The 14,234-nt window shown below is 47.3% G+C and overlaps 1 protein-coding gene across 2 annotated transcripts in view; it reads right to left on the bottom strand.

Annotated features, from left to right (window-relative positions):
* Positions 1–837, bottom strand: part of GTF2E2 (general transcription factor IIE subunit 2) — a 371,015-nt gene extending 370,178 nt beyond the window's left edge. Inside the window, exon 1 of one of the 2 annotated variants that reach the window (XM_086961704.1) lies at positions 625–837. The gene's annotated coding sequence lies outside the window, so the exon portion shown is untranslated. The remainder of the gene's footprint in view (positions 1–624) is intronic. The other variant, XM_086961706.1, reaches the window with a different exon arrangement.
* Between the last annotated feature and the right edge of the window lie 13,397 nt (positions 838–14,234).

Below are 14,234 nucleotides of genomic sequence, written 5' to 3'. Positions count from 1 at the left end.
TTAATCGAAAATGAATACAATTATTTACTTGTGAATTTTAACACTGAACAAGTCAGCCCCTAGATGGATATCTATTTGAGACACAGTTTAATGCTTTGTCCTTAATTCTTGGATGATGAGATTGGAGCGTGTGTGATAGACAGAATCCATATTGCATTATTGGTAATTCACGTTTCACTTACCTCGCATAAGGTCATAAGAGCGTTTCACAGAGACACAGACTACATTACAGGATTCGAACCCGAGTCCCATATTGCATGGTCGGCCACATCATCGTCCCCTGAAAGCGTGGCTCGTTTTGCACTCGAGGTCCTGTCGTGCTCCTCTGATCACTGCTGAGTTTACTAGATTTCACATTCAACTTTCCTACTCCAATCCTCCCTATTCCCAAACGTGAGTAGGTCTTGGCGTTGAACGCAGGTAGTCAAAGGCTCCTTCTTCTCATTGGAGCTCAGAGCCCACCATCCCGGGGATGCACGGCCTGGGCATCCTGATCTAGCTTCAGCTGGAGTCCCAGCTGTTGCTCATATGACAGCAGAGACTTCAAACCCGAACAGTGCGTGGCTGTTGGGGGCATAAAGCGCAGCAATACAGGACACCTAACAAGTAAGAAATTTAACTCACCTCTGAAGCTAAATGTACTTGTACTTCCTTCAGCCCGTTGACGGGCTCCCCGCCTCTTCAATGGATGTGTTTGCTCTCTCTCTCTCCGTCACGACAAGCACCTCGAACCCGAAGAACTGCAGACGCTCTGATTGTGATGTAAACCGGGCCGTGGTTTGTGAGTAGACTTCCGCTGATGAGAGCCACCCAGCCCGTACAGTACGTCATGAGCGCGACATCTTTGGCGTGCAGCTCGTCTTTATAGGATCAACTCGCTGGCGTCCCTAGCAACAGCCTCGTTACCCGACAGCACGCTGAGCGTCCCGTCGAGTCGCGCCGGTGTCGTAACTAAATTCTCACCCCCGTCGTTTTGTACACCCCCTACATCAGAGGGGTACCGACACCTACAGGTTCTGCCTGTCTATTCGTGCTCCCCCGTCTGGCTAGTGATAGGGAATGGAGGCAGGGAAGGAGCTGGGCCAGCAGACCCCAAGTGTGGGGGTTTGCTAAGTCATAATTGTTATTTTAGGAATTCGGCTGGGAGATACGGTGGGTTATTTAAGCACAGACGTCGGGCACAGTGCCCTCTTTCTCCTGGGAATTGTACCAGAGAAGAGAGGTGCTGGTTCTGCATACTGGGGGTGAGGAGGGGGGTGGGGTGGGCTGCAGGAGCAGTGGGGCTTGGGTGCCATCGGGGGAGTGGGGGCTGGGGCTTTTCACTGTATGCAGGCATAGGGGACACGAGGGAAGGCTGTCGTCTTTCGCCCTCAATGCATTGAGGGCTGGCTAAATTCAGAGTGCCCCTTGCCAGACTGCTCTTCCCCTTTCCCTCCAGTCTAGAGACCTATTTCAGGCTGTTATTTATTTATTTATTTTATATATTTATGCGATTTTATATAGCGCAGACTTTACCCAAAGGTGTCAGAGCGCTTCGCAATAGGAATAGTAATTTATTTATTTATTTATGCATTTTTATATAGCGCGGACTTTACCCGAAGGTGTCAGAGCGCTTCACATAAGGAACAGAAATGAAACATAATGAGAAACATTACAAAAGAACAGATTTCAAACGCATACGTTACAGTACATAAGGCAATAGTGACATTTGTGAGCAAACAAAATACATGAGGTAGTAAAAATTGTGAGCAGTCAAAAATACATGAGGTAGTAAAGGTAATAGTGACAATTGTGAGAAAACAAAATACATGAGGTAGTAAAAATTGTGAGCAGTCAAAAATACATGAGGTAGTAAAGGTAAAAGTTACAATTGTGAGCAAACAAAATACATGAGGTAGTAAAAATTGTGCGCATCCAAAAATACATGAGGTAGTAAAAAGTGCACAGGAGGAAAAAGTGACAAGTGTGCAGTTACAAGAGAAGACAAAGTATCATTTGGGGTATAATACTGCAAAAGGTGCTAGACACTCCGGCACAAGAACAAGTGTTATGTAGGCAGAGGTGGCACTTGTGCCAGTAATGATACATGAGGAGAAAATTACAAGTGAAAAAATTACAAAAGCAAACGTTAAGTTACATGAGACAAAAGTGACAATAGTGTGCAACCAAAATACAAGAGGTAGCAATCGGTACAATTCAGGAGGAACAAGAATTTGCAATGCAATAGGTCTCACATTAGGAAAGTGTGAGCTATTTGTATTGTAAATGACAATTTTTTTTAAATATGTGTTGGCTTATAAAATATATAAATTAATAGCATTGTTATTCACAAAGCCAATAGCTTACACTTTCTTAATGTGAGTCCTATTGACTATGGCAATGCTTGTTGGTAGCAAGCAAGGACAGTGCTGTTGTGGTGCTGAGTGATGCTGTTGTGGTGCTGAGAGATGCTGTGGTTGGGCTGAATGATGTGGCGGTGTGTCAGAGTGATGTGGTGGTGTCCCTGAGTGATGTGGTGTGGTGGTGTCCCTGAGTGATGTGGTGGTGTCCCTTAGTGATGTGGTGGTGTCCCAGAGTGATGTGGTGGTGTTCAATAGTGATGTGGTGGTGTCCCTGAGTGATGTGGTGGTGTCCCAGAGTGACGTGGTGGTGTCCCAGAGTGATGTGGTGGTGTGCATCACTGCATTAAAATATATTATCACACATTTTGAGCACCTTGACCGGCTGCACGCGATTTCCTTGCAAAATTAAATTTTTTGCATTTTCTAAGTGCAATCACCACAAGATACGCTACAGTTTTGTCTGGGGCGTGAGGCGCATTTTCATTGCAGGAGATGCCGCTTGTTGTAGAACATGTGTAGGAGTACGTGTAGCTATCTGTCTTTGAAGAGTTTTTTTCAGTAGCTGTGTCATATGGGCATGTTGGTATGTGGTGAGAGTTATATCTATTGTGACTGCGGGCGTCTGGGTGTGTCTCTGGGTGGAGGCTGGAGTGTTCAGAGGCCTGTGTCTGCTGTGCTCTCGTGCTTTGTCAGAGCCCTTCGCCATCCGACGCGGGACATGGCAGGGATGTCCCCTTTACCCTCTTCGCTTTGGCAATGGAGCCCCTGGCAGCCCTGGTCCGTTCCCATAATGCCATTAAGGGATGGGGGTGGCCTGCATTAGAGGTTGACAAGATCGCGTTATATGCGGAAGACGTTCTGCTCTACTTTTTTTAGTTTTTTTGTTTTGGAATGAATAAATAATTTATTAGTACGATTTTGAGTAAAATAATCATTGATAATATGTGGTTAAATAATAAGGTACAAAACGTTATTTAGAAATGGTATGCATTAAATATACTTTAAAAAGAAAAAAAAATTGATTTGCATTTCAAATGTAAAACAACATCATCAACAAGGAATGTCATTTACATGTGCTCCACAGTGGCTCTCTCGCAATTACAGAATAGTTTCACAGTAACGATGACACATTGTACGTACAGTGTGTGACACAATCACATTCTTACATTCAAAAGATAATCTCAACCAGAACCTTCTTTCGTTAACATATGATGAGTAAACATTCCCCAAATGTCATTTGGTCTACAGGCACTTGGCAGTTCTTCTGCATAGTAGGTAAACTGGTCTCGACAATATGTGATATCATTGAGCCACTGCTCGAGCTTTGGAGCCTGCCGTACTCCCCAATGTATGGAGACCCTTCTTTTAGCCAATAACAATGCAACTGTCACAAGCTTCTTGGATATCCCACTCAGCTTAGGCACGTTCCCCTGCAAGCAAGTCAATATGGCACATTCAACGTGTTCACCTATAATTTTTGTTAATTTTAGCGTAGCTGCTTCCCAGAAGGCAAAGCCCCTGGGACAATACCACGCCAAATGAATGAAATCCACTTGTTCATTTACACAACGCACATAACAATGCGATTCTCTAAGGCCATATTTATATAATTGTGTGGTGGTATAGTACATTTGATGTATGTATCGGAAATGAATGACACGAAGATTCCCATTTGCAGTCAACTGCCCTGTCAGTATACAACATGGATTCCATTCGTCCTCTGTTAGTGGGCGTGGAAAGACAGCATTGCATTTATCATTTGCAATCTGGCCACACTCTACTCTCTCTGTCTGGGACAACCTCTCTAGACGTGCAACAAATTTATACTTGGTTTGTGTTATATAAGTGTGGTTTAAGGCCTCTAGGCTATGAGGTGCATTCGGAAAATTCGGGTATAAATCACGTATAGCCGCACTCAGCCGGATATAGGGAAATATCATCATAGTAGCCTTAGCATTATCACCCACAAATTGAGCGGCTTCAATAAACGTACCATTCACATACAAATCTTGCATTCTAGTGAACCCTGCATCCTGTAATAGTTTGAGGGATTCCACCTCGCAGTTTGGCTAAGGTAGGGATGTTGTAGATAGGGCGATAGTCATTAAGGTCAGTAGGGTCAGCTGTGGGTTTATTGAGTATGGGCGATACTTATCCCATTTTGAGGGAGTCTGGGATGCATCCTTGTTGGAGAGAGCTCTTAATGATTTTGGTTCAGAGCGGTAGAAGCCATGGGATAAGATCCTTTACAGCGTTTGCAGGTAGAGGGTCCGAGAGGTGATTGGAGGGCTTCAGGGTGCCCAGGATCTTGCCCGTGGAATCTTCTGTGTAGGTGTCAAAGGATGACCAGGACACATTGTTTTTTAGTTTAATGGGTGTTTTGCTGAGGGGGCTAGAGTATAGGTTTAGATCAAGGAGGAGATCATTCTTGATGTTGTTTGTTTTTAGATTGAAGAAGGTAGAGAATTCTTCACAGGGCGGTAGGGTGCTGGATGTGCTCAGTGATCGTTGTGGTTCGTCCTTGGATTGCGATTTGATTAGTTCAAAGAGTTTTTTTGGTCGGTTTTTTGCTTGGTCAAGTTGAAGGCTAAAGAAGTCGGTTTTCAATTGTTTAATTTTCCTGAAGTAAGCATTTCTCTTTTTCTTTAGTGCATTGAGGTGAAAGACTGACGGGCTAGATCTCCAATTACGTTCAGCTAGTCTCATAGCTCATCTGTCATCGTTAAGCGGACTGTCGTACCATGGCCTGTCGCAGGACGGCTGAGGCGAATGAAAAGGAAGCAACCGGCCAACGTCTGAGACAGCTGACTGCCACGGGCTGAGCGATTAAGTAACACACTGCACAGGCCTCCAGCAGTCTGCTCATGATGGTACATGCTGACAGCAAAACTGCCAACATGCTGCCAAAAAAACGGCACACAGCTAGCCCTCGGGCACCGGCCCAGTACCGGTACTCTCCTTGTTAAAGACAAGAAGTGCCGGTACACAGTACCAGCCCATGTAAGGCACTAGTTTCAGGGGTCTTTGGTCTTGCCACTACAGCACTTTTGATGCGCTCCCCGGACCTGCTGACTGTTCTGACATCCGTGGAGCCGGGGCTGTACGTACCTTGCTGCCCGGGGTCAGAGTATTTTGAAGTTCGGTGCTGGACAGGTGAGCAACAACTATTGGTTTAAGAGGGCTTTAGCCTCCCCCGTCAATTACCAAGGGCTTGCCTGACAGAACTGGGACTGCTGGCCTTGAAGTCTGCAACAACTGAAATGTTTTACTGGGCTTGTCAAACGATGTTTAGTACTTAACGAAAGCTTGTTTTTATTCTGTCCTCTCTGAGCCCTGAGCATGGCTCTCTCCGCCTATCCCTTACAAAAGGACAATAGGCATCTCGCGCTCTACATGTACACAGGAAGAATAGAAAGGAATGAAATTGCTTTTATCACTTCCCCACCTTATTCACAAAGAAAAAGGTAAACAAGCATTTGCAATGCAATAGGTCTTGCATTAGGAAAGTTTGATGTTTTGGTATTGTAAATGATATTAATTTTTATTTATGTTTTTTAATAGTGAAAATATAGGAATAGTTTTGTATTTTACAATGCCAATAGTTTTCATTTTTTAAATGTGACACCTTTTGAAATTGGTAATACAATATGTGTTGTTTGTATGTGACTTATATGTATTGATATTACAAATACAAATGGCTTCTAATGAAATGTATGAATTAATTTTTAAATAAAAGTTATTATAATGTATAATGGTAATTGGTCAAAATTTTGCAAATAACTTGGTGGACTTGTATTTGGAGGGTGGAGTTTGATTGTGGTTTTGTTTTTTGAGTCTGTTGTTTGATGGTGGATTTGGAGGGTGGAGGGTGTAGTTGGTGTTGGAGGGTGGATTTGTAGGGTGGATTTGGGGGTGGAGTGCTGAGTGTTGCTGTTGTGGTGCTGAGTAGTTTTGTGGTGGTTCTGAGTTGTGCTGTGGTGGTGCTGACTGATGCTGTGTGGTGCTTAGTGGTGCTGTGGTGGTGCTGAGTGATACTGTGGTGGTTCTGAGTGATAATGTGGTGGTGGTGAGTGGTGCTGTGGTGGTGCTGGGTGGTGTTGATTGAATTTGTGGTGGTTGTGCGTGGTGCTGTGATGGTCCTTAGTGATGCTGTGGTGGTGCTGTGGTGATTTTGAGTGAAGTTGTGGTGATTTTGAGTGGTGCTGTGGTGGTCCTGAGTGTTGCTGTGGTGTTGCAGAGTGATAATGTGGTGGTACAGAGTGGTGCTGTGGTGGTGCTGATTGATAATGTGGTGGTGCTGATTGATGCGGGGGTTGCGCCGAGTGATGCTGGGGTTGCGCCGAGTGATGCTGGGGTTGCGCCGAGTGATGCTGGGGTTGCGCTGAGTGATGCTGGGGTTGCGCTGCGTGATGCAGGGGTTGCGCTGAGTGATGCTGGGGTTGCGCTGAGTGATGCTGGGGTTGCGCTGAGTGATGCAGGGGTTGCGCTGAGTGATGCAGGGGTTGCTCTGAGTGATGCTGGGGTTGCGCTGAGTGATGCTGGGGTTGCAAGGGGAAAAAACGAGTCTAACAGAGGGCAGAAGGGCACAAAAAGCGAGTCTAACAGAGGGCAGAAGGGCAGAAAAAAAGGGAAAAAACGAGTCTAATAGGGGCAGAAAGGCACAAAAAACGAGTCTAACAGGAGCAGAAGGGCACAAAAAACGGGTCTAACAGAGGGCAGAAGGGCAGAAAAACGAGTCTAACAGGGGCAGAAGGGCACAAAAAACGGGTCTAACAGAGGGCAGAAGGGCAGAAAAAGAAGGTAAAAAAACGAGTCTAATAGGGGCAGAAAGGCACAAAAAACGAGTCTAATAGGGGCAGAAAGGCACAAAAAACGAGTCTAACAGGGGCAGAAGGGCACAAAAAACGGGTCTAACAGAGGGCAGAAGGGCAGAAAAACAAGGGAAACAAGCTAACCATAAATAAACAATGCTATATAAACCTGCAACTTAATAAAATCCCTAGCATTCGATGTGTTACAAATTAAACACTAGGAAAGGATCTGTTAATGAGACGTTACAGGGAGTGCAGCAATTTAATTAGTCTCTATCCGTTGTGCTGGTGCTTAAAATGCAAATTACCACTGTTTGGCAGGCCCCTCTGTCCTGTGCATCTTGGTGTCACTGCACGTAATGCACAACTAATGCATACGCATACATCTGAAGTCAGAACCATGCCCATGCTGTTAATAGGATCTCTGCTAACATTCTAGTGCACATTTTCAAGCCTTCAACCCCGTCATAAAAACAAAGAAGCACTGTGCTAGAGCAAAGACAAACTTGTGGCTATACATGTAGGCAGTGCTTAGGTTCACAGCTTTCAAAATGTGCACGTGTCCCCTGCCCGCATCCGTACAAGGTGCGCGCAGCCAATTAGACATTTCCCGTGAATTTTAAATGGTTCATAAATTTAGCGAGGACTCCAGACCCAGAAGACTTTGTAAAATGCCGGCAAATAAAATCAAGCGATCACCGTACTTAAAAAAAGCACCAACCCATGAACACTGCAACAGCAGCATTTGCAGTTTTAGCTTCAAAACAACATTGCCTCCACATTTGCATAGTTTGAATCGCACTGTGAAATAATTTAACCGCCCAAAATACACTGTAAAAAGCTGCCTTCTCATAAGAGCCCCTGCACCACTGTAGCTACAAATTAAGCACTATAAAAGCAGGTGAAATAAAGCCAGTATTTGGTTGTTGTTTAACACAATATTATTACAATGTTAATTTAAATCAAGCAACATTGTGTATACTTTATCTGCTTTCTTTAACACTAACTAACAGAAGGAATATCTATACTACTATAATAAAGGAAGAACTTTCAGCCTTTGAGGCTGGTAAACTCGGAAACCACAGCGCCAATCCACACACCCGATACACCGTTGGAATCGTCAGGGTGTGTAGATGGTTATAGGCTATATACATTAAAAAAAAAGTTATTTAAAAAATTTACAGTAAAAAAAAGTAGTCCCTCCGAAGTAGCGCCGGCCGCGACGTGCGTGCTCACGTCAGGAGCGCGGGGAGGAGTGGCGTCCAGGAGCGCAACAAGGAGCGGCGGACATGGCGCGGGGAGGAGTGGTGACGTGAGGAGCAGCGGACAGGCCAGCAGCGGTGCGAGCAGCGGACAGGCTGGAGGAGCGGCGGCTGAGGTAAGGGAGCGGCGGACATGGCGCGGGGGAGAAGCGGTGACTTGAGGAGCAGCAGACAGGCCAGCGGCGGTGCGAGCAGCGGACAGGCGGGAGAATAAGCGGCTCAGGTAAGGGGACCCATGTCGGGGCAGGCAGGGTCGGGGCAGGTGGGGGTCGGGGCAGGCGGGGACGAGCCGGGCGGGGGCCCGGGCTGCTGAACAATGTCGTGGTGGGCGGGGGTCGTGGAAGCCTGTGCACCCGGACAAGGTCGGGACGGGCTGCTAGTAAGCCATAAAGCTGCATACACTACTTTAACCTGCGAAATAATAAAAACACAGGCACTTTTTTGGGGTTTACAAAAACACCACTACTAAAAAAAAAACTGGAGCTACGTATTTAAATGTACAGAAAAATAAAAGTGGTACCTTTTTTTAAAAACAAATATGTCTTAGGCAATACGGTTTAAACTTTGTATAAAATTAATTTGCGTACACGTTTATTTTGTAACTGAAATAACATATTGTAATGTATTAACATTAAATTCGGATGAAGCACACAGACCGAAGTCTGCCAGCAAGGACATCGACTTCAGCCACGCCACAGAGCTTCAATGGACGGACCACAGCTGCGTCCACTTCACCTTCAAGAAAACAACGACCCACCACCACCAGCAACAGGCCGCCCGCAGAAGCTGGAACAAGATCACAGCAGACCAGCTCGCCACCTCCCTGAGCCAGCACCCTCCTGCCAGCTCAGCGAACCCCAGCCAGGCCGCCGACAACCTCACGAAGTGGATCAGCAACTGCGCGGACGAACTCGCCCCACTGAGGACCCCGCCCAGCAGACCCGGCAGCAAGAAAGCCCCATGGTTCACCGACGAACTCAAGAGCTCCAAGAAGAACTGCCGAGCCCTCGAGAAAGTCTGGAGAAGGGAACCGACACCGGACAACAGGACCTCCTTCAAACTTGCCACCCGGAAACACCACCAGCTGATCCGCGCCGCCAAGAAAACAGCATTCAAGGACCGGTTGGACAACAACGCACACAACTGCAAGGAACTCTTCAACATCGTCAAAGAGCTTTCCAACCCCAGCGCAGGAAACAACGACATCACCCCATCGCAAGACCTCTGCAACTCCCTGGCTTCATACTTCCACAACAAGATCGCGGACATACACAACAGCTTCAACAACCAACCAACGCACACCATGACCGAACAACCACCCCCCACCACCACCCTCCACGCCTGGACCCCGATCAGCACCAAAGACACCATCCGCACGATGAACTCCATCCACTCCGGATCACCGTCCGACCCCTGCCCTCACCACGTCTTCAACAAGGCCGACGCTGTCATCGCACCCCACCTGCGAGATATTATCAACACATCCTTCGACACCACCATCTTCCCCGAGAGCTGGAAACACGCCGAACTCAGCGCTCTACTCAAGAAACCAACAGCGGACCCCACCGACCTCAAGAATTACCGCCCCATCTCGCTCCTCCCGTTTCCAGCCAAAGTCATCGAGAAGACCGTCAACAAGCAGATGGCCGCTTTCCTCGAGACGAACGGATCCCTCGACCCCTCACAGTCCGGCTTCCGAGCCAACCACAGCACCGAGACCGCCCTCATCGCCGCCACCGATGACATCCGAGCCCTGATGGACAACGGAGAAACAGCGGCCCTCATCCTCCTAGACCTCTCCGCGGCATTCGACACGGTCTGCCACCGCACCCTAGTACGGCGCCTCAGCAACGTCGGAATCCAGGACAAGGCGCTGGAATGGATCATCTCCTTCCTCGACGGGAGAACACAGAGAGTCCGCCTACCACCGTACAAGTCAGAGGCCACCGAAGTCATCTGCGGCGTCCCCCAAGGATCATCTCTGAGCCCCACCCTCTTCAACGTCTACATGAGCCCCCTCGCGGCCATCGTACGCAAACACAACCTCAGCATAATCTCCTACGCCGACGACACCCGGCTGATCCTCTCCCTGACCAACGACCCCGCCGCCGCCAGAGCCAACCTGCACGAAGGGATGAAAGAGGTAGCCGAGTGGATGACGACCAGCCGCCTGAAACTGAACTCGGACAAGACGGAGGTCCTCATCCTGGGCTCCTCTCCCTCCGCCTGGGACGACTCCTGGTGGCCTCCCGCCCTGGGCACCGCACCCAAACCGACAGACCATGCACGCAACCTGGGCTTCATCCTGGACTCCTCCCTCTCCATGACCAGGCAAGTCAACAACGTCTCCTCGGCATGCTTCAACATCCTACGCATGCTACGGAAGATCTTCTGGTGGATCCCCACCGAGACCAGGAAGACCGTCACCCAGGCCCTCGTCACCAGCCGACTGGACTACGGCAACGCCCTCTACGCCGGTACCACCGCCAAGCTCCAGAAGAGACTCCAGCGGATCCAGAACGCCTCAGCCAGACTCATCCTCGACATCCCACGAACCAGCCACATCTCCGGACATCTGAGAGACCTTCACTGGCTCCCCGTCAACAAAAGAATCACCTTCCGCCTCCTCACCCACGTTCACAAAGCCCTACACGACCAAGGCCCGAGCTACCTCAACAGCCGAGTCAACTTCTACGCTCCCAAACGCCACCTCCGATCAGCCAACCACGCCCTCGCCGCCGTCCCCCGCATCCGAAGAGCGACTACAGGAGGAAGGTCCTTCTCCTACCTGGCCGCCAAGACCTGGAACTCCCTCCCGACCGACCTGCGCCGGACCCAAGACCACCTCTCCTTCAGGAAGAAGCTGAAGACCTGGCTGTTCGAGCAGTAGCGGCTCCCCCCCCCCCAGCGCCTTGAGACCCTACGGGTATGTAGCACGCTTTATAAGTGTCACTGATTGATTGATTGATTGCTATAGTGTGAAACAATAACATGTTTTCACCAGTTGAAAAGGAAACCAGACCAAGCTAATTAAGTGTGTTAAACCTTGCAGTAAAGATTGGAATCTATTGGCGCACATCATCTGTGAAATGCAAATTAACTATCAGCAGGATGCTAAGCTCCTTTAAAAAAAAATGGTAGGTCACTGCAAAGTAAAGGGTAAAAATACAACATCCCCTTCGCATTTGCATACTTTTAAATACACACGAAATGCTATTACCTTGTTGTAGTCGATAAATTTGCTTCCCCAAATTTAACAAAAACTACGGACCCAGGAAACTCCGTCAAATAACTAAAAATAAAACCAAGCAAGCAGTGTGATAAAAAGGAAAGCACTGCAACCATGTATGTTAAAACAGTAGCATTACTTACAATAATATTGTTTTGTGCAGATAAACGTGTAATTATAAATCAATAGTTAGTAGCTAACTGACAAACAAAAAAACAAAACATACATGCTACTTCTAATATAAAAAGCAGTGAAAGCTGCTGGATGATGACACCCTGGCACCACCTTTAATACAAATTAAGCACTATAAAAGCGGCAACACAAACAACATGCTGCTAATATAATATAAGACAAGCTCTTGGCATTGCTGTGGGAAGGGTGATAGCGTGATAGCGTGCTGGAGAGAAAGGTGGGTGTGATAAGCGTGAGGCGAGAGACGGCCTGGCGGCCGACAAAGTGAAAGCCGTGGGCAGTGAATAAATTAGGGGAGGAGAAATGCCTGAGGCACAGCGAATGCTGGGGATGTCTGTGGGAGGGAGGCTGGTGGCTTTGATGTGCATGCGCTTTTTAGGTCAATGCGCTTGCGCATTGAGCTTGCTTTTCACGGGCACAGCATCAGATCGCCCGATGGTTAAGCTCTGGTTAAGCCCCAATATCTCTCGCAAACTCAATGCGCAAGCGCATTGATAGGCTCGACCTAAAAAAAGTGAACAATAAAGTTTTATATTAGGTTGTTTTGCAATTATACAAATAGCACCGCAAATTACATTACACAAAGAAGTCTGACTGAAAAGTTCAAAGCAAGATATGGACAAAGACACCAAAGTCTTATTACTTCTAGGCCTGGGCGGTGAACTCAGCTCCATTCACATAGTTTGCGAAGTTTTCTGCACTCCGTGCTCCGTGGAGCACGCGGAGTGCAGAAAACTCCGCTCCGTGTAGCGCAGCAGAGTTTTTTCCTCGCTTGTGCTTGCCAACAGCGCAAGCTGCTGCTCGGGTAGAATTTGTAGTCGAGCGGCAGGAAGATCAACGTGAACAGCAGTTTGCGCTGCACTTCGCCACTTGAGGAACTCCTCGGAGTTCCTTTGCTACTTTACAGAGTTCCACATAGCGGAACTGTTCGCACTCACTCACATATCATATATGCATACTTATTTCACATGGATCATTTTACTGAAAATAAACCTTATTTTCTCTAAGGCAGCAATGAACACCTGAGAACCCGAATCTTTAACCTGCACGTTTTATCCCCCCCAAAAAGGCAAGGCACATGTGAGCACGCAGGAGAGTGCTGACTATTACAGAGAGAGGTGCCAGGCTCTTACATTAAATTTCAGGGTTTATTTTCCGTTATAGTTAAATACTCTTGTACTTCAGTTGTTAGGCCTGGCTCCACAGGTGCATTAAGGTCGGCGATCCATGTTTGGATGGGGAGAGGGTTGTTTTTGGGAGAGAAGAGGATGATCTCAGTTTTCTTCGGGTTGAGTTTCAGATGATTGATGTGGAACCAGGTTTGGATCTTGGTTAAGGCTGAGTTGAGGTGTAGGATATCCGCATGGAATTTAATTTTATAGTACAATTGGGTGTCTTCAGCGTATAGGTGGTAGTTGATTTTTTCTTGTTTGAGTATCCGGGTAAGGGGTTCCATAAAGAGGTTAAAGAGAGCGGGAGAGAGGATGGATCCTTGAGGGACGCCAAAGGAGACAGAGTTTGGGTTAGAGAGGCAGTTTTGAATTTTAATCTGTTGTGTTCTATGTTGAAAGTAGGAAGTGAACCAGTTATGGACAGTGCCACTGAAGCAGAAGCGGTTTATGAGTGTGTTTAGTAGGGTTGGGTGGTAAACAGTGTCAAATGCAGCGGAAAGGTCAAGAAGGATGAGTAGGTAGGAATCACCCTTATCCAGGGCTAGGTGAATATCATTGGTTTCGAGTTGATGTTCCAGTGCGCCAGGGGGATATGTTTAAAGTTTCTAACTATGACTGTAGCTTTATTTATTTTTTTAGGGGCAGGAGGGGCAGGGGGAGATATTGTGAACAGAATGAGATGGTGGTCAGACCAGTCGATGGGGATGATGTTGGATAGGGATGTAAGATCTGGCTTTGGAGACAATTGCGTCTAGAATAGCTCCTTTGGCGTGGGTAGGGGAGAGGCAAAGTTGCTTGAGGTCGTTAATCTCGAGGAGATTGTTGACGAGGCTGATTGCCGGGTCATTAGGTTCGTTCCAGTGGAGGTTGAGATCTCCAAGGAAAAGGTTTTTGGAGCTGGAGAGTAACGATTTAGTGAGGAGGTCGGATAATTATTCAGCAAAGGGAAGGGGTTCACCCTGGGGATGATAGATGGTATGCATTCGTATAGGGGGGGAGCATTTCATTTTGAGTTCGGCGCCTAAGTATTCGAAGGTTGTGTAGTCAGTGTTATTAATAGGGGAGAGTTGAAATTCTTCTTTAAAAATGATCGCTAGGCCACCCCCAATTTTTCAGGTCTATCTCTTCTGAGAATAGAGTAGCCAGGAGGGAGAGAAGGTCGATGATGGGTGTCGAATGGTCTTTGAGCCAGGTTTCGGAAGGCGATATCGATGTCTCCGTTAAGA

This window comes from Lissotriton vulgaris, chromosome 3_1 (assembly GCF_964263255.1).
Source record: "Lissotriton vulgaris chromosome 3_1, aLisVul1.2, whole genome shotgun sequence".
Lineage (NCBI taxonomy): Eukaryota > Metazoa > Chordata > Amphibia > Caudata > Salamandridae > Lissotriton > Lissotriton vulgaris.
This window is presented reverse-complemented; position numbering and strand designations above follow the sequence as displayed.